At 42.4% G+C, this 19,318-nt stretch overlaps 1 non-coding gene across 1 annotated transcript; it reads left to right on the forward strand.

Annotated features, from left to right (window-relative positions):
* The first annotated feature begins 2,257 nt into the window (after positions 1-2,257).
* Positions 2,258-2,364, forward strand: LOC146405316 (U6 spliceosomal RNA). Its single transcript, XR_014839267.1, has one exon. It is a non-coding gene; the product is annotated as a U6 spliceosomal RNA (small nuclear RNA).
* The last annotated feature ends 16,954 nt before the right edge of the window (positions 2,365-19,318 follow it).

Genomic DNA, 19,318 nt, shown 5'->3' on the forward strand with positions numbered 1-19,318 from the left:
ATTGGGGCTCTTATAATTGTTTTCATAGGTCAGCAAGGGAAGAATCAATAAAAGTATTTCAAAAAAACAGTTTGAGGCTCTGGGCAGATGAAGAGGCTTAAGAGTAGTTTTTCCAAAGCAGTGATTCCACTTGCCTCTGCTGCAGTAGGGCTTGTTTTTCTTCTCATTTGGAAACTTTCTTTCCTTCAATGTAACATAGTGAAGGGACTGGGCGTTCTTCCCACAATGACAGACATGCAAATCTCGCCCAGAAATAACAGGGAAAATGCCTGACTCCACTTCTTTAGGAAATTCTCTAGGTAGTGATTAGCCATAAACTCCAGGCTCAGGGCCCTGGGGATGGCTGCACCCACCCTGCCCCACACCCACCCCCCAAGACAAGCAGGCTGTCTTCTACCCAGGCCAGTTCCTTTATGGGGGAGACCGAGCTTTACTGAGCCCCCTTTAAAGGAAAAAAGAACGTTCTAAAGAATTGGGAAATGTTCTCCATTACTTCTTCCAAACTGTAAAATGATATTTGGGCCTTTTAAAAGACTTGGGAAATTTACTGAAATTAAGGAATATGGATTTAAAAGAAGCCTTGGGGGATTAGATTTTCCTTCTCTTTGAAGCATTTGAAACAACTTTAATCTGCTTTCAGAGTGCTATGCAATTTGGCATAGCATGCTGGTAGAGTGCTGTCGCCTTCTTTCTGGAACTGATACTTTTGTGCCCCTTTTAAAACCCATTTGGAGAAATATTTAGGGAAGAGAAAAAAAATTGCGTTTAAAGAACAAGACTATTCAAGGTAAAGGAATGGCTTTTAAGATGCTTCAAAGAAATTTTAAAGTTTTTATTTGGACAAAAGAAAATTAAATAAAAAATCTAGTAGGTTACGCAGCCATAAAGATGTGACTATTCATATCTAATGTCTGGGTTGTTGGTCCTCCCATCATATATATGTGATACGTGCTTTACAAAATGCAAAATACTTTATATACTCTCATATTAAATGCTACTCTGGGAGGCAGATATTTTAATTCTTATTTTACTGACAAGGAAACTGAGGCTCAGAGATTTCAAATTTGGGGTAAAGAAAATATAATATAGTAAGAACTTGAACTTGGGTTTTTTTTTTTTTTTTTTTTTTTGTCTTTTTGTCTTTTTGTCATCTCTTGGGCCGCTCCTGCGGCATATGGAGGTTCCCAGGCTAGGGGTCGAATCGGAGCTGAAGCCGCTGGCCTACACCAGGGCCACAGCAATGTGGGGTCCGAGCCATGTCTGCAACCTACACCACACCTCATGGCAACGCCGGATCATTAACCTACTGAGCAAGGGCAGGGATTGAACCTGCAATCTCACGGTTCCTAGTCGGATTTGTTAACCACTGCGCCACGACGGGAACTCCTGAACTTGGGTTTTAATCCCAATACCTTTCCACAATAGCCCATAACCTTTAACCTACCATTGTGGCCTAGATTTTCCAGGGCTAAGTCTATCTATTATGTGACCAAGATTTCCAGGAACAGTGTATGATAAACCTGCATGAACTACCATCGTCCCTCAGTATCCATGGGGAATTGATTCAGCCCTGAAGATACCAAAAGCCACAGCCGCGGGAGTCCCTTATATGAAACGGTGGATGCCGATGCACAGAGTCAGCCTGAGGTATCCAGAGGTTTTCACGTCCTTGGAAGTGGAGGGCTGACTGTGCACTTCGCTGAGCCCAAGGAAATACTGATAAAAACCTATCTACCCCAGGAAGGCTCCAGACCTCTGCAGAAGATGCATGCTGAAGCTTTAGAATGACATGAGTCGCACAAGACAAGAGCAGAATGGTTATGCAGCTGGCAGGTTTCCTGGGAGCTGCAAATAATTGCAAATAGCTCATTATCCCAGGCTGGGGAGCCTGCAGAAGTAGAAGGTAGGAAAGCAAGGGCACCCACTTCTCAGTCTAGGGCCTTAATTCCCTGAAGCTATAAAAGAGGAGGTAAGTGTGTCATCAAAGGGAATGAAAACTCAACAGCTATGCAATTCCAGAAGAATGTATAGTTCTTCAACGTCTAGGAAAAATAATATATTTCTCCTTTCTATACATTTATATAGTTATTATAAAAGTACATCTATTCATTATCAAAATAATCGATAGGGAAATGTAGAATAATCAGTAGGGAAGTGTAGACATTCCCTTTCATCTGTTCCTCCCTTAACTCATTCACTAAACTCTGCTAGTTCCCAGACACATACTCTGTATATCTCCTAAAACTTTTTCCGTTTAGTGCTCGCTTCGGCAGCACATATACTAAAACTGGAACAATACAGAGAAGATTAGCATGGCCCCTGCGCAAGGATGATACTCAAATTCGTGAAGCATTCCATATTAAAAAAAAAAAGTTTTTCCATTTAAATACTGTGTGTGTGTGTGTGTGTGTGTGTGTGTGTGTGTGTTAAGATGCATGTTAAACAGATTCACATATGGGTTGTTAAATGGGGTCTCACAACACATTGTTTTGCAACTTGCCTTTTTCGTAACTTTACAACGTATCACAGATACCTCTCATTCCCTCCCCCCCAGCTTTACTGAGATATACCTGACACATAAAAAAACTATATATATTTGAGCTGCTCGACAAGATGATCTGGTATATATACACATGGTGGAATGATTACCATAAGCTAATGAATATATCTATAACCTTAAATAGTTACCACATTTTTTTTTTTTTTTTTTTTGTCTTTTTGGCATTCATTGGGCCGCTCCCGTGGCATATGGAGATTCCCAGACTAGGGGTCAAATCATCGGAGCTGTAGCCGCCGGCCTACGCCAGAGCCACAGCAACGCAGGATCCCAGCCACGTCTGCAACCTACACCACAGCTCATGGCAACGCCGGATCGTTAACCCACTGAGCAAGCGCAGGGATTGAACCCGCAACCTCACGGTTCCTAGTCGGATTCATTTACCAATGCACCACTACGGGAACTCCAGTTACCACATTTTCGTATGTGGTGAAAAGCTCTACTCTCTTAGCAAATTTCAAGAATATGATACGGTACTATTAACTATAGTCACCGTGTTGCACCTTAAATCTCCAGATTAATTCATCCTACATAACTGAAACTTTGTACCCTCTGATGAATATCTCCCCGTTTCCTATACCCACCCCCCATCAGCCTTTGGCAGTCACCATTTTTAATCTCTGCTTTTATGCATTCAACTTTTTTAGAGACCTCTCATTCTTTTTAAAGCATGGAGAGGGCTCCATTGTATGGATATACTGCAGTTGATCTAACCACCTTTCTATGGATGGAGTTATAAGTAACAGCTCTGTTATTTTCCTTAACTATTACAAATAATGCTTTAGCAAAGAGTAATCATGATTTATAAGTATGAAAGAAAACAGATCAGGGATAAATGAGCTAGAGAAAATTTGAGAAAGATAGTACGTAACAAAACCCTTACCAGTGAACCCAGTATGAAGAACCAGGGGTGAGCAGACACTTCTCGATTTAGCTCTTCGTTGTGTCAGTGTGACAGCACCAAAGAAAGATATCAGGAAAAAAAAAGTTAAAGAAAGTTAAAGAAGTTAAAGAAAAAGAGAAAACACAGCAGGATTTTCGAGAGGTCAAATGAATTAAGTATCACTACACAGAAACCCCATAGGGAAACCATATGATTACTTGTAAAGCTCAGATTGGTGGCACTGTAAGAAGGAAAATGATGGTGAGGGTGAGAAAATTTTGAGCATTTTGTCTCCATGTCAGTCCCTACAAGAGAGGGGCTCTGTCTCATTCCTTCTTAGCCTGATACCTGGCATAAATCCTGACAAGTAATAGGTGTTAATAAGTAATTGAAAAAAGAGCAAGGACTACTTTCTCTCCAGAGGACCAAGCCTTTTGGACATGAGTAAGCAGAACCTACCTAAATGTAGATAAATCTTGATTTGCGATTTTAAAAATAACCTAAACATTTAGAAACATTTAGTTTGATTTGAAAAGCAGTAAGTTAAAAAATGGTTTCACTAAAAGCCTCTGTTGTGTAATTTACCTGACATGTCTCTCTGCTTACTGTTCTTTGTTTTAATTTGCTGCCTGCTCAAAAAAAATGTATTAAATTGTAATTGGACATTGAATTAAAATTTTTAAAAATTGACCTCACTTTTCTTGAACCTACCGCTAAGTTGTTCTGTATCTGGGTTGCCAGTTGTCTCATTTGGCTGTTTCTTCTTCTTGGCCTCAGCATTCATGTTCCTAAATGAAGCAAAAAGAATCAAGTGACCCATGGCATGTCTTCAGCCCCGTTAGCTGAGAATTCAAAGGAAAACTTGAAGACATAATCCTCTATGTGATGGTCCTATTGATTGGGTAACTATGTCCCAGTCAACCAGAGATCAGATAACTAGACTTGGGTGTGCGTGTACATTCCTCAAGATATTTTTATGAGAAAAGGATAAGTGAAAGATAAGCACACTGATATGAGGGATTTACTTTAAAGGAGAGAGAGAAGAGCCAGCTTGGTCATCCACCTCCTACATCAGGGTCAGCAAAGTACCAAAAATACACCAAAGGGAAGATTGCCAACCCCTGTTCTCCATCAGTTGAATTCTCCAGAGTGGTAATCCATACTCATTATGATGACCTTGACATATTAGGGGAAGAAAGATTGAATTAAATTCAGTAGAATTGCTGGTATTATATTTCAATTCTCCATTTATTATTTATTCAACAAATGTGAGTGAAACCACTAGATAATCAGAAAGACCATTCGCTAGTCATTCTGAATAGCAGGATTGTTCTGCTGAGTCTTTTTGTGAGTTCAGTATACCCCCCCACACACACACAGACAAGAGAATTTTCTCTCCCCATCCCAGCAGAAGCTCTAGTTCATGATGAGACATGTTCCACAGTGCTCTGAATTCACTTAGGGATAGAGTTATCTGCAGGGAGGTGATCCAGTGGCTTTGTAAAAGAGAGAAGGAGTGATCTGTTTAGAAAGTCATCCTTTAAACTGTTACTTTGGCAGGGTGGCTCAGAGGGTAGAGAACTGGACTGAGGGCAGCAATCTTGTGTTCCAGGCCTTTATTCTTATGATGCTCTGTGACTCAGGGCTTCAATTTCTTCATCATAAATGAAAGAGTTCAACTAGGTGGATATGGCATGAACAATAGTGCCTTCTGTTAGCACATGGGATAATGGATGCTGATAAAATCACATTAAGATGAATTTCCATAATCCTAAAGATTTACGATTCTTTATAGAGATGAAAATAAAATCCTGGGGATTCTAAGGGGACTCCTCTTGGACACCAGTCTTGGGGTGGATTTTTTTCCCCCAAATCAGGTATTCTTTGTACTCAGGGATTCTGGTAAGAGGTCTTCTTCCTAAACTAGATCAGCTGTAAGCCCTGTCCTTCCGGAAGGCCATTGTAACCTGGAGTTTGCATCAGAGACTCCGAGCTATAAACCTGGCACAGGGTCCTACACCAGTAGTAACATTTTTACTGCTCTGCACAGGAAGTTTTCTATGTGTAGCCCCCTGAGCTCTGTGAGATCCACCCAGGGCACTGAGCCTGGCCCATGCTCCCTCGGCTCCCATCTCAAAAGGCAACCTCAGGCTCTCTCAAGGAGAAGTCTTTCCTAGGGCTATGGACTGTGGTTGAAAATTGCCCTGACTGAAGCCATCATTTTGAGATCCTCATGACCAATTTGGAGACGTTAAGAAAACCCCAACTCCAGAGCTCTTCACTTTTGTAACCAGCCACTGTCAGTCAGGTAGGTAACAGCTCTTGTTATCTTTTGTTAGCTTTAGGTACCTAGAGTTGTTCTAGAAGAGAATCTTAAAGATGAGTTTTCTGAATTGTTTCTCTAATCTGATTAGATTTAAAGGACTAATGACCATATTTCCTGTAGTAAAGAGGACACTGACAGTCCATGGTAAACTATGGCAACAGAGATACACATAATAAGACCACTGGATACTCCTAAACAAATACTTGTAAAAGGCAAGTATCTTTAAAGTAAATCCATTGCTGGTTCTTCTAGGAAAGAGTTGTCCTCTCCCACCCCACCTCCATCCCTTTCCCAATAAGGCGAAGACTAAATGCTAACCTGAAGAGTTTAGCTTTGGAAATAGCTGGTTTCACTTTGCTGAAAGCCCTGGGGCTGGGAGCAGCAGCCCGGAGGCAGCACGTGTTGTGTGACTTAGCCAGGAGCAATTTCTTGAGGTAACTTGAAGTGGTGTCTCTTTGGGTCATTTGCTTTTTTCCTGTCTCTCCATCCTATTTTAAGAGTCAGTAGAATAATAACACCATAACCGTATCAATCACTCACGTGGCCCTTGCTACATGCTGGGCACATGCTGTTTGGCAGTAGACAGGTTCATGTATTTAATTCTTATGACAACCCTCTGAGGCAGGTATTATTATTATTATTATTATTATTATTAATTCCATTTTACAGATGGGGAAATAAAGGTAAAGTCAAATAGCTACCAAGAAGGGAGCCAGGATTTGAACTCAGGGAGTCTTGCTCCAGAGTCCAGGCTTTTGCCTCCCTGGGTGATGAACAGCTCTGTGCTGAATCCTGGCCCTGCCTCTCACTGGTGACATGATCTTGGACTGGACCCTAAGTCTATTTGAGCCTCTGCCTCTGAATTTTAGCACAAGAATAGTAACTGCTCCTGCCTGATAGAAATGCTGCAAGATTGAAATGGGATGATAAACATAAAGGATTTGGTCCAGGGCTCAGCACATCATAAGGGCTCAGTAAATCAGCTTCCCATCCTGATGGGCAGTCATTGCAAATAATATTTCTCCCAATTTATAGCCTGGCTTTTCATCCTCTTTAACATTATCTTTCACAAAGCAAAAGCTTTTAGTTTCGATGAAGTCTAATTTTTTTTTTTTCTTTTGTGGATTGTGCTCTTGGCCTCATTTCTAAGAACTCTTCGCAAGCCCTAGAGCCTGCAGATTTTTTTCCAAAAATTTTTATAATTATGAATTACTTTTTGAAAGGGCACTTTTTCCCCTAAAAGAAAGACTTACCTATTGTAGACCACATGGAATATAAGGAAAAACTCAATGGGGAAAGTTAAAATCACTAGTAAAACCAAGATCCAGAAATAAGTTCGGTTATTAGATGCAAGAATTTGCAGCTTTCATAAAAATGTCACTTCTTTTATAATGAGGCAACAGAACCCTCCAACAATAAACTGCACTATAGAGGATCAACCTGACTGCTGAAGGAAGGTGCCTCTCAATGCCAAGATCAGCTGGAGGAGTTGCCATTCAGAAAAGACTAAGAACTACTGACCCACACAGTGAAACTCATGTTTATGAACCACAGCTGTTAGTCACAGGCTGTAACTGCCCCACCAGATAAAGAAGCTATTTAAGAGAGCAGGTTGCTATAGCTGTAAAGAAACAGAAAATAATCTTTTTGGAAATCACAGGATTGTAACTAAGGAGAATGTCAGGTTTGAGGGTGGAATGGATCTTTGTGTATTTGCTGGCTTGGAGACGGATGGGCTGCTTTGGCACGAAGACGGTCCGGCCCTGGCGGCTGTTCTGATTTGTTGGAGAGTGGTCGGTTGAGGCTCCCATTTATATGTCCTGGCAGGTGGGGGCTTCAACGGCTCGAACCTTTCCAGCCTCCTCACTTCTGATTCCTGCGCACCTGGATCTCTGCCTCTTGCCCCGCCCCCATCACCTGCCGGCCTAATGGGTCAATTGGTAACAGCTGTGATCTGAGCGGTGGCCTCTATTAGAACCCCACCCCTCCCCCACCTCTATACCAAAGACCTGAGGTAGTCTTGAGATAAAGCATTAGATATTTTAGAGGCATCCCTCCCTACCCTTCGCTGACAACCCTCAGAGACGCTGATAGTTTTTGAAAGGACACTCCTGAGTGAAAGAGGTGGAAATTGCTATTTAAACTGTTTAGTGGGAATTGCCGTCGTGGCTCAGTGGTTAACCAACCCGCCTAGTATCCATGAGATCCCTGGCCTCCGCAGGGGGTTAAGGATGCTGCGTTGCTGTGAGCTGTGGTGTAGGTCACAGACAGGATGCCGCATTGCTGTGGCGTCGGTGTAGGCAGGTGGCTACAGCTGCAATTCGACCCCTTGCCTGGGAACCTCCATATGCTGCAGGTGTGGCCCTAAAAAACACAGTTTAGTGAAGTTAAGAAACAATCCTGAAGTTGATTCCATCAGTCTATATTTTCATATATCAAGTTTGCACCCAGGGGAACATTGCATGAAGTACTTGACTATATATGTGCAAAGAAAAATCTCATTTCTTTTTTTTTGGGGGGGGTTGGGGAGGCAAAGAAGCCAAGAGTAGTTTTTATTGCTTTGCCAGGCAAAGGAGGCCACAACAGGCTAATGCCCTAAAGGCTGCCCTCTCTTGGAAACCTTATTTCTTGAGAAGTCAGTAGTAGTGTCGTTTACTGAATTTTGAGGCATCCAGTAAAACCCCAGGATTGTGACAGACATAAAAAATTTCATAAAAACTAGTTAATCCTGTGGTGAAAATTATAGCCTAAATGTCCATCAAAAGAGAATTGGTTAAACTATGATACCTCCATTCAAAATCTCGACATTTATTGCCAGGGACAGTTGCCTTCACATATTGAGTTTAAAAAGCCAATTGTAAATTAACAAGTAGAATGTGATCCTGTTTTTTAAACTGTATTAGGAAGTAAATAGATTATTGCCCCCTCGTCTATGGGGGATATGTTTTATCTTAACTCAGCCCTTATCACTCACTGTAGTCATAGGTTTTTCAGTTTCAGGTGCAACAGCAAGACTAGCACAAATTTCTTTTCCCTTCTTCACAATTTCACGGGTAGAAGAGTCATTCTTACTGTAAATCTTACCAACCTCAGCACACAGATTGTTTTCCTTATTAGCTCAAGAACTTTCACATTTTCACTTTAAAGAAGCACTTTACGGCTTCTCTCTGGCTTTTCTGCCAGCACCACTACTCTATGGAGCTTTGGGGCCATTACTAAGTAAAATAAGAGCTCCTGGAACACTAGAACTGCTTGACAATTGATCTGATAACCAAGACAGCTGCTAAATGACCAAGGGGCAGGATATGGTGGACAAAAAGATGATTCACGTTCAGGTCCACAAACAATTTCATCAGGCTCCTCAGCATTTAAAACTTATGAATTGGAGTTCCCGTCGTGGCGCAGTGGTTAACGAATTCGACTAGGAACCATGAGGTTGCGGGTTCGATCCCTGGCCTTGCTCAGTGGGTTAACAATCCAGCGTTGCTGTGAGCTGTGGTGTAGGTTGCAGACGCGGCTTGGATCCCGCGTTGCTGTGGCTCTGGTGTAGGCCGGTGGCTACAGCTCCAATTAGACCCCTACCTTGGGAACCTCCATATGCCACGGGAGCGGCCCTAGAAAAGGCAAAAAAAAAAAAAAAAAAACATGAATTGTTTATTTTTGGAATTTTCCATTGAATATTTCTGATCTGTGGTTGACCAGGGGTAACCAAAACCTTGGAAAGCGAAACCTCGAATAAGGGGACTTCTGTATACCTAGAAAATATTAACAGTCATCTGTGGGTCATTCAGTTATGACAAATAATTTTATTTTTAATTTTTCCCTGAGTTTTCCAAATCTAACTGCTCTGAGCTTGTAATGAACTAACAATTAGAAAAAAGAAAACACTAATTCCCAGCAATGGTCCTAAAGTGGCATGTTGTACAGAACTGTATATATGTAGTTTGCAATTTTATTTAATAGTTTTATAAGTTATAAAAAGCTCATAGTTAAAAATATCGAAAAGGGATAAGGACTATAAGATGAAGAGGAAGAATTTTCTATTTTGTCAATCCTCAGTACCCCCTATGTATCTACTGTCAACAAAAATATGTATTTAAAGCAGAAATTGAATAGAGAGAAATCTGAAATACAGAAGTGAATGTGAAGGGGCACGAGACAACCTTGAAGAGAAGTGAATTTACCAGCTAGCCACCCCCTAGCCCCCATTCAGAACATTCCCTCAGAATCACCCTCTACGCTTTGAGCACATGGGTTCCAACAGACATGGGACACCCAGCCAGGCAAGCAAATTAGCATCGGCTCTAACACCCAAAAGAATCCATTCAAGTTTGAAATTTCATAGCACATTGGGCAGTGAGTCACAGAAGCAGCAGACCCTGCTCCTGGGTGTGTGGAAGACTCTTCCCTCTCACCCATATCCCCCCAACCCCAATTTGTGTCTTTAATAGTTTAATAGGTGATACCTTCTCATCCCCCGTGTTTGAGCTTAAGTGTCACTTGCTCAGAGAAGAGACGAATGGGCTTGGCTAAATTGGTATAGTTCCCTCCTTTATTCTCTATCACCATCCCTGATTATATCCTTGGAAGCACTTATTACCATTTGTAATTTTTTACTTTATGTATTTATGCTTGACCCCTGCCTTCCCCCAACCCCCCAGGTTGTAAACTTCACAGGGCAGGGACAGAATGTGTGTGTGTGTGTGTGTGTGTGTGTGTGTGTGTGTGTGTGTGTGTGTGTGTATGTGTTTTAAAGGTGGCTTTGTTCAGCCAGCTTTTATAGCCCATAATGGGCATTTAAAATATGCAGTGTTGGTAAGATGGAAAATTTACAAGTCCATTTTTGAGCTGAAATTCTAATTTTATTCATGCTTTAGGTAATGGCTGGCATTTGAATAGTAGGTCTGTTCATTTCTTCACTAATTCTTTCATTCAGTCAATCAACACATCTTTATTAAGAGCCTAGTATCTGCCAGAACTTGTGTTAGGTGCTGGGCATATAGGTGCCTAGCAGGGAAGATAAACAAAAGCAGGCAAATCTGATCTAGGGAGGCACAATCTGGGTAGTACAGCGTTTTGGGGAAGCACTGACTTGGCAGTTTCCTGAGCTTTACGACAACCACAGCTGATTTTTTTTTCCCCACCCAAATCACCTTATGACATCCATTCAAGTCCAACAATCTCATATCCAAAATATTGATTGGGGTTATCTATCTGTATAAAAAAGACTACAATGAAATTTTTTTTTTTTTGTCTTTTTGCCATTTTCTTGGGCTGCTCCCACGGCACGTGGAGGTTCCCAGGCTAGAGGTCGAATCGGAGCTGCAGCCACCGACCTACGCCACAGCCACAGCAATGCGGGATCCGAGCCGTGTCTGCGACCCACACCACAGCTCACGGCAACGCTGGATCCTTAACCCACTGAGCAAGGGCAGGAATTGAACCCGCAACCTCATGGTTCCTTGTCAGACCCGTTAACCACTGAGCCATGACGGGAACTCCCTACAATGAATTTTTTAAACAGGGACTAAATAGTCTAAGAGAGTGGCATCATAACAAATGAACAAGAAACCAGACGGATAGTTTTAAAAACTATCTCCCTAAGTAGGGTTTTATAAAGTGCATTCTCTCTCCCTTTCCTTCATCCTTTCTCCCCTCCCTCCGTCACATAGCTCAGACACAAGACATGGAGAAGCAAATGTTTTCTGACTCGATGACTTCAGCGGATTAGCACTCCTTTGAAAGTGATATTGTTACAGCCATAACGTGTTTATGTGTAACACAGACATCTTTATGTATAATGCAGACGTGTCTGTGTGGGGAACATTAACATCCTGGCCTTGTCATTTAGTGAGGTAGGAAGTTCAGCCTCGAACTCGAGATCCCCCAAAGCCTTGGGAAATCTTGATATGGGAGAACGAGAGAGTTGGAGAGAAGAGGGGAGATTTCTTTAAGGGTTATTTCTCTTTTTTTTTCTAACCCTCCTGGGTTTAACTCCTACTCTCTGAGAAACAATTCTTTTCCAGCACAGCTGGGCGGGTTGTCAGGACAAGGTATCCTTGCTGAGGAGAGTAGTCATCCAAAAAAGAGTTAGGCATTTAGAAGATGCTGGTAAATCCCAGAGACACCACAGTTGAGAGTGCTATAGTCTAATAACCTGACGGCACAAATACTTATTTCAGACCTGGACACGCCATCTCCAAAGGAACAAATTTGAAGTAGGTTCTCAATAATTTACTTTATTATTATTATTATTATTTTTGTCTTTTTGCCATTTCTTGGGCCGCTCCCGCGGCATATGGGAGGTTCCCAGGCTAGGGGTCGAATTGGAGCTGTAACCACCAGCCTATGCCAGGGCCACAGCAACGCGGGATCCAAGCCGCACCTGCGACCTACACCACAGCTCACGGCAACGCCGGATCCCCAACCCACTGAGCAAGGGCAGGGACTGATCCCGCAACCTCATGGTTCCTAGTCGGATTCGTTAACCACTGCGCCACAACGGGAACTCCCTCAATAATTTACTTTATATATCAAAATAACCCTAGACATTATTTTAACATTTTGAAATTATTGTTCTTCATAAATTATGAAAGGTACCATTCGTTATAAATTATGAAAGTTACAGAAAGTTATCGGCTTGCTGTAACCAAATCAAACAATAAAAAGCATATTGAGCAAAAAGTTAAAGTCTAGCCCTCTCCTCTGTCCCATTCCCCAAAGCAGCACTGTCCAATAGAAATATGGTATGAGCCCCATATATAGTTACAAATTTTTAGTAGCCATATTAAAAATATAAAAGAACAGGTGAAACTAATTTAAATCATACATTTTATTTAATCTAATGTACCCAAAATGTTGTTACTTCAACATATAATCAACATTAAGTTATTCGTGAGGTATACAATTTTTATTGAGATAGTTTCCATTATTTTTTTGTACCAAGTATGCTTAATCTGGTATGTGTTTTACACTCAGAGCCTTTCTCAATTTGGATACTAAATTTTCATTGAAAAAACTTGACCGTATTGAGATTTCCTAAAACATACATTTGAAAAAGTACATTCACATAGCCAAGGCGTTGCAAACATTCATAATAGTTTTCCAATAAGTGAATGAAGTACCAGTTTGTAAGTTAAATATGAATTAATTTAAATTAAATAAAATTTTAAAATCTGATTCCTCAGTTGCACCAGCCGTATTTCAAGTTTTCAGTAGCCACATGTGGCTTGTGACTACTATACTGGACCATGTCTCCCTAGGGGGAAACCATTATTATAAGTTTAGTGTGGAAATTTCTTGACCTTTTCTCTATGCCTATACATATAAATACATAATCAAATATATGTATATCACACAGATGTGGATTTCATTTTAGAAAAATCATGCTATATATTTTACTCAATCTAACTTTTTTCACTTGAAGTTATATTTTGGGTATTTTTCCTTTTCAGGACTTAAGAATCTGCATTTTTTGGAGTTCCCGTCGTGGCACAGTGGTTAATGAATCCGACTAGGAACCATGAGGTTTCGGGTTCGTTCCCTGCCCTTGCTCAGTGGGTTAAGCTCATTGCCATGAGCTGTGGTGGAGGTCGCAGACTCGACTCAGATCCCACATTGCTGTGGCTGTGGCGTAGGACAGTGGCTACAGCTCCAATTCAACCCCTAGCCTGGGAACCTCCATATGCCGCGGGAGTGGCTCAAGAAAAGGCAAAAAAAAAAAAAGAATCTGCATTTTTTTTTAGAACAGGGCTGGGTAGTAGATTTATTTAACCACTTCCCTACTGATGAGCACAGAAGTGGTTTCTCATGTTTTGCAATTATAAACATCTATGCTTGCATATTTATGCTAACATTTCCATAGGATACATCCCAAGGATTGACTCTTCTGGGTCAAAGGGTATGCATTAAAATTTTTGAAAGCTAATGCCCAATTATCTTTCCAAATGGTTAGGCCAAATTTTATCTTACACTCTTTGCTGGTATTCCTTGCCAGCATCTGTAGAAACACCAATGCCAGAATCATAAAACATCAGAAAGAAAAGATCTTAGGGGCCATCTATTCCAGATCCTTTATGACCAGAAGATCAAGCCAAAGCTGTGGTAAGAGGTCACGTAACATCTTTGTGGTCAGGCTGGGACTTGTGAAGCTCTCGGGTTCTTGCCTTCTGTCCCTGTGAGCACGAGGACCCCGGCAGTGCCTTTCCAGGCACCCTTTGGAAGGTCATCTTTCCTGCTCGTCCCGCCACCCCTCACTCAGTGCGCACTGTATCAGTATCGGTGCAACGCTGGCGAGATCAGTAAGTCTTTCAATGGAGCATCACATCACGCCTCAGCAAACAAAGAGCAGGAGCCAAGGGAGCATTTCCTTGACATTTGTATCCAAAATTGAATTCAGTCTGTTCAAATGCTTGCTACAATTTCAAGTGTGCCTTTCCTGCCTCCCTTCTGCTGAGAACAGCCAGGCAGAAGGAAAAAAGGGTGTGTGTGTGTGTGTGTGTGTGTGAATAAACTCCACTGGTCAGCAATTCCTCGCCAGTCAGAAGCAAAGCGTCTTTAACAGGAGTCACTTTTGAGAGTGCAAAGGCAAAAGGGCATGAAGGTCTTGGGACGGGGGGAGGTGTTTCCCTTTAGCCACTGTGGAGCTGGTGGGGCCAGTGGGATGCACCAGCAAGATGGGCTTTTCCTGAGGACCGCACTCCTTCCCCACAATTCCCTACAACTTTGCAGGCCGTAAGCACACAAGTGCTGTCCCACAGAATCCTTGCACGGTAGGCTCTATGCTCAAATGCGCATTGGTGGCCAGGAGCTAGAGTCTCCTGACTCCAATTCCAGAAAGCTCCCGTCTTCCCCATCACTCAGTCCCCAGCCCCTTCCCATACCCTGCACAGCCACCATGGGCCTGGTTCCTCTCTCCTCCATCTGTTGCCTACACCCCCAGACCGACTTCATTATAGGCATTAAAAACCAAAACTTGTCCTCATATGCTAACTCATTTATTTAAAAAATCAATTCAGACATCTTAATGCTATTTAATTTTTCTTCCTCTCCTCTCACACGACCTCTCTTTCTGCTCAAATATAATGCTTTCTTCACACATAGGCACCAAAAAGCCAAAATTTTGGTAGAAACACTCCCCCCACCACCCTGTTTTTGCTGCACACTACACAAGAGTTCATACTCCTAAACCTGGTGACTCCTTTTGGTCCTGGTTTTTCTTCTGTTTCTTTATTATGAGAAGAAAAGAAAGAGGTATCACAGTAGGAAAAGATGGAGGGTGAGGAGAGCAGAAAACCAAAATAGGATTTATTTCATGCTGTATTAACATGGCATTATAAGGTTTCTAACTTTGACATCCTCGGCATGTCCTCACCCCCAAACGCAAATCATCAACTCGTCATCTCTCAAGTCCATTCTTTTCTTTCTATTTCGACCCTTTTCACCCTAATTTAATCTTTCCCCAATTAGTTCCTATCAAATTGCACCCACTCTTGTCTGTCCCACACTGTGGACAGAATGACCAAAAAAGCCTTATGTTGGAGTTCTCATCATGGCTCAGTGGAAACAAACCTGACTAGGATCCATGAGGACGCAGGTTTGATCCCTGACCTCGATCAGTGGGTTAAGGATCCAGCGTTGCCATGAGCTCTGGTGTAGGTCACAGATGTGGCTCAGATCTGGCATTGCCATGGCTGTGGCTGTGGTGAAGGTCAGCGGCTACAGCTCCAATTCGACCCTTAGCCTGGGAACCTCCATATGCAGAGGGTGCAGGCCTAAAAAGACAAGAAAAAGCCTTGTGTTAACCCCTGTGGGGAATAATAATAAAAATAACAATCAATCACCATTGTTAAAATATGCTGAGCACTTCCTATGTGCCAGACAATATTTTTTTTTTTTTGGTAAAGGAATTTGGTTTTTCTTATTTTTTTAATGTATACTTGAGTCAAGCACTATTTTTGATTCTTAAATACTGAGTTCTCTTAATCTTCACAACCTTAGAGGTAAATACTATTACTCTCATTTTAGAGATGAAGACATTGATGCACAGAGATGTATGTAATTTGTCCAAGGACACGGAGCAGTTAAGTGATGGAACCAGTTTAAGAACCCAAATCTAAGAGAATTATCAAGAAATATTCAGGCGTTCCCTTCCTGGCTCAGTGGTTAACAAACCCAACTAGGATCCCGGGGATGCGGGTTTGATCCCCGGCCTCACTCAGTGGGTTCAAGATCTGGCACTGCTGTGAGCTGTGGTGTAGGTCACAGATGTGGCTTGGATCCCAAGTTGCTGTGGCTGTGGTGTAGGCTGGCAGCTGTAGCTCCAGTTCAACCCCTAGCCTGGGAACTTCCATATGCCATGGGTGCAGCCCTAAAAAAAAAAAGCAAAGGAAAAAAAAAGAAATATTTACATATGTGGCAATGGTGGAAGGGTCATAATCAGATGTAAGTTGTACAAACCCCTTGGGATGGCAGGTGAGTTGCATTTCACTGCTGGATTGGGAGTAACTGCCTGGACTGTTGGATTGAGAAAGATTGTGAGGCTGCATCTGGGCCCGGTGGGAAACTGTGGGGATTAGAGATGTCTGTCCTGGGCCAAGTTGTAGTTGGAGTGGGGAGTATATTTGTTTCCTAGTGTAACAAATTACCTCAAATTTAGTGGCTTAAAACAACACAAATTTATTATCTAATAGTTGTGGAGATCAGAAATCCCCAACGGGTCTCATCAGGCTCAACTCAAGGTGTGGGCTGGGCTGCATTTCTTTCTGGAGGTTCTTTCTAGTGAAGAATCTGTTCCTTGCCTTTTCCAGCTTCCAGAGGCTGCCCACATCTCCTGGTTTGTGGTCCCAATCCAGGAACTGCATCACTCTCACTCTGCTTCTGTCCTTACATCTCTTTCTCTGGCTCTGACCCTTCTGTCTCACTCTTTCGCTTTGATTTATTAAAAAAAATTTTTTTTTCCTTTTTAGGGCTGCACCTGGGCATATGGAAGTTCCCAGGCTAGCAGTAGAACCAGAGCTGTAGCTGCTGGCCTAAACCACAGCCACAGCAATGCCAGATCGGAGATGCATCTGCAACCTACACCACAGCTTGTGGCAACACCAGATCCTTAACCCACAGAGCAAGGCCAGGGATTGAGCCTGCATCCTCACGGATGCTAAGTAGGGTTCTTAACCCACGGAGCCACAATGGGAACTCCCCTCTTTCACTTTTAGAAGGATGCCTGTAATTACATTGGGCCCACCTGGGTAATCCAAGATAACCTACTCATAGCAAGATCTTTCATCACGTCTACACATCTCTTTTGCCTTGGAAGGTAACAACAGTCACAGGGGCCAGGGATCAGGGTGTGGGGGTCTCTTTGGGATGCCATCATTCTGCCTACCACAGGGATTAATGGCGTCATGTGATGTGAGTGTTCCCCTGGAGCTGGACTTCTGTATCTTTCACTTCCGTCACACAATAGGCCTGCAAATCGTGATCAATGAATGAATGAACTAATTAAAAATATACAGAATAATAGAGTATCTGTCTTAGGAGTGTAAAGAAATGCTGCTATTTTTAACATGGGAATTTGGAGGAAGACTTTAAAAAACTTAATGGGGGTCTCAGAGTTGGGCAGTGCCCAAACTGATGACGGTAAACTGAGGTTACAATTAAGCAGACCTCAGAGCTGAAGGAGTTGTTTTTTGTTTTGCTTTAGTTTTTTGGTTTGGCTGCACCCCAAGCATGTGGAAATTCCTGGGCCAGGGATCGAACTTGTGCCACATCAGTGACAACGCCAGATCCTTAACCCACTGTACCACAAGAGAACTCCAGGGCTGAATGAATTTTTGGATGTGCCAGTCGTCTAAAACAGTTTGGGCTGCGAAAACAAGTTACCATAGGCCATGGCTTATAAACAACAGAAATTCGTTTCTCACAGTTCTGGAGGTTGGACATTTGAGATCAGGATGCCGGCATGGTCTGGTTCTCATGAGAGCACTTTCCAGGATGCAAACCGCTGACTTCTCGTTGTATCCTCACACAACAATGAGACAGCAAGCGAGCTCTCTGGCCTCTTCTTATACGGGGCACTAATTGCATCCATGGGAGCTCGGCCTTCATCAGCTAATTACCTCCCAAAGGCTCCATCTCCTAAAACCATCACACCTGGGGAGTATGATTTCAACACAGGGATTTTGGGTTGTTGCGGGTAAGGCCTAAACATTAAACCCACAGCACGAGTCTTGTCTTGAGCTCGGCTTAAAATCATAGCCTGAAGAAAATTTTCTTTAACCTGCAAATCTAAATCAGCACCCCCTTCCCTACTCAGGTCATAAAAAGCAGGGTCGTGTCAGGAACTTAGGGCCTGGACTCAACCCCTTGACTCCATATTCTAGGCCCACCACTCGTTAACTGTGTGACCTTGGGCAGGACATGCAGGCCTCCTTGCCTCTGTATCTCCATCCCTAAAGTGAGACTGACAAATAGCTTCTACTGCAGAGTAGTATTATGAGGATCAAATGAGATAACCCATGGAGAAATTAGGAAGGGTGCCTACATAAGCTCTTATCCTCCTTTATAGCGGTTAATCCAAATTGTAACCATGTTATTATTTGTTTACTATCTGTTTTCCCACCTGTAATAGGTTCTCCACTGTACCTGCAGTACCTAGCACACTGCCTTCCATGCTGAAGGCCCTCAGTTGGTGTTTCTTAAATGGACGGATGGATGGATGAACATATTACCTATTTCTGGAGTGGGTCTCATGAAAACAGTATCACCTTGTCAGAAAAAGGATCATTATGATTAAAGAGCATTATCTGGAAATTTTTGATAGTCAGATTCTGGCCTGATTATGTAGCCTAAAGTTAGATGTGACATTCACCATCTCTCCGTTTCTGGGGCCTGTTCTCACCCGGGGGCCTTGTGATGCTCGTTGCCAGGCAGATTTATGAAACATCTCAACAGACGCTTACATTCCATATGTCACCATTTACACATTCCTGCTGGGGTCAAGGTGGGGAATGGCATGCGTGCTAATAGCTGCATTTCTCACGTGAACTTTCTCATAAACCCTTTTCTCAGTTCATTTTACTGATACATTATAATATGCTTTTATAAACAATGTCTTCAAGGTCATGAATGAATGCTTCCTAATTTCCATTTTTTTTTAAAAGGACTACAAGTCTAGTAAGGGCAACTAGAGGTTTCTTAACTTCACCCCCCTACACACACACACACACACACACACACACACACACACACACACACATACACAGGCCAGAATTCCATCCAAACCACTCTAGAAGATTTCTAGGGAAAAGGACAATGCCTTTTCCAGTGATTCTAAGCTCTCACCTGCCTTAGGTCTTAAGAATACTATGTATGTGTTAATCATGCTTTTTTTTTTTTTGTCTTTTTAGGGCAGCACCCGTGGTATATGGGGGTTCCCAGGCTAGGGGTCCAATCAGAGCTATAGCTGTTGGCCTAAGCCACAGCCACAGCAACTTGGGATCCGAGCTGTGTTTGTGACCTACACCACAGCTCATGGCAATGCCGGATCCTTAAC

This window comes from Sus scrofa, chromosome 2 (assembly GCF_054392235.1).
Source record: "Sus scrofa isolate SSC_HxYL_T2T_F1_AM1 chromosome 2, Sscrofa_HxYL_maternal_Yorkshire_Landrace_v2.0, whole genome shotgun sequence".
In the NCBI taxonomy this organism is placed as follows: domain Eukaryota; kingdom Metazoa; phylum Chordata; class Mammalia; order Artiodactyla; family Suidae; genus Sus; species Sus scrofa.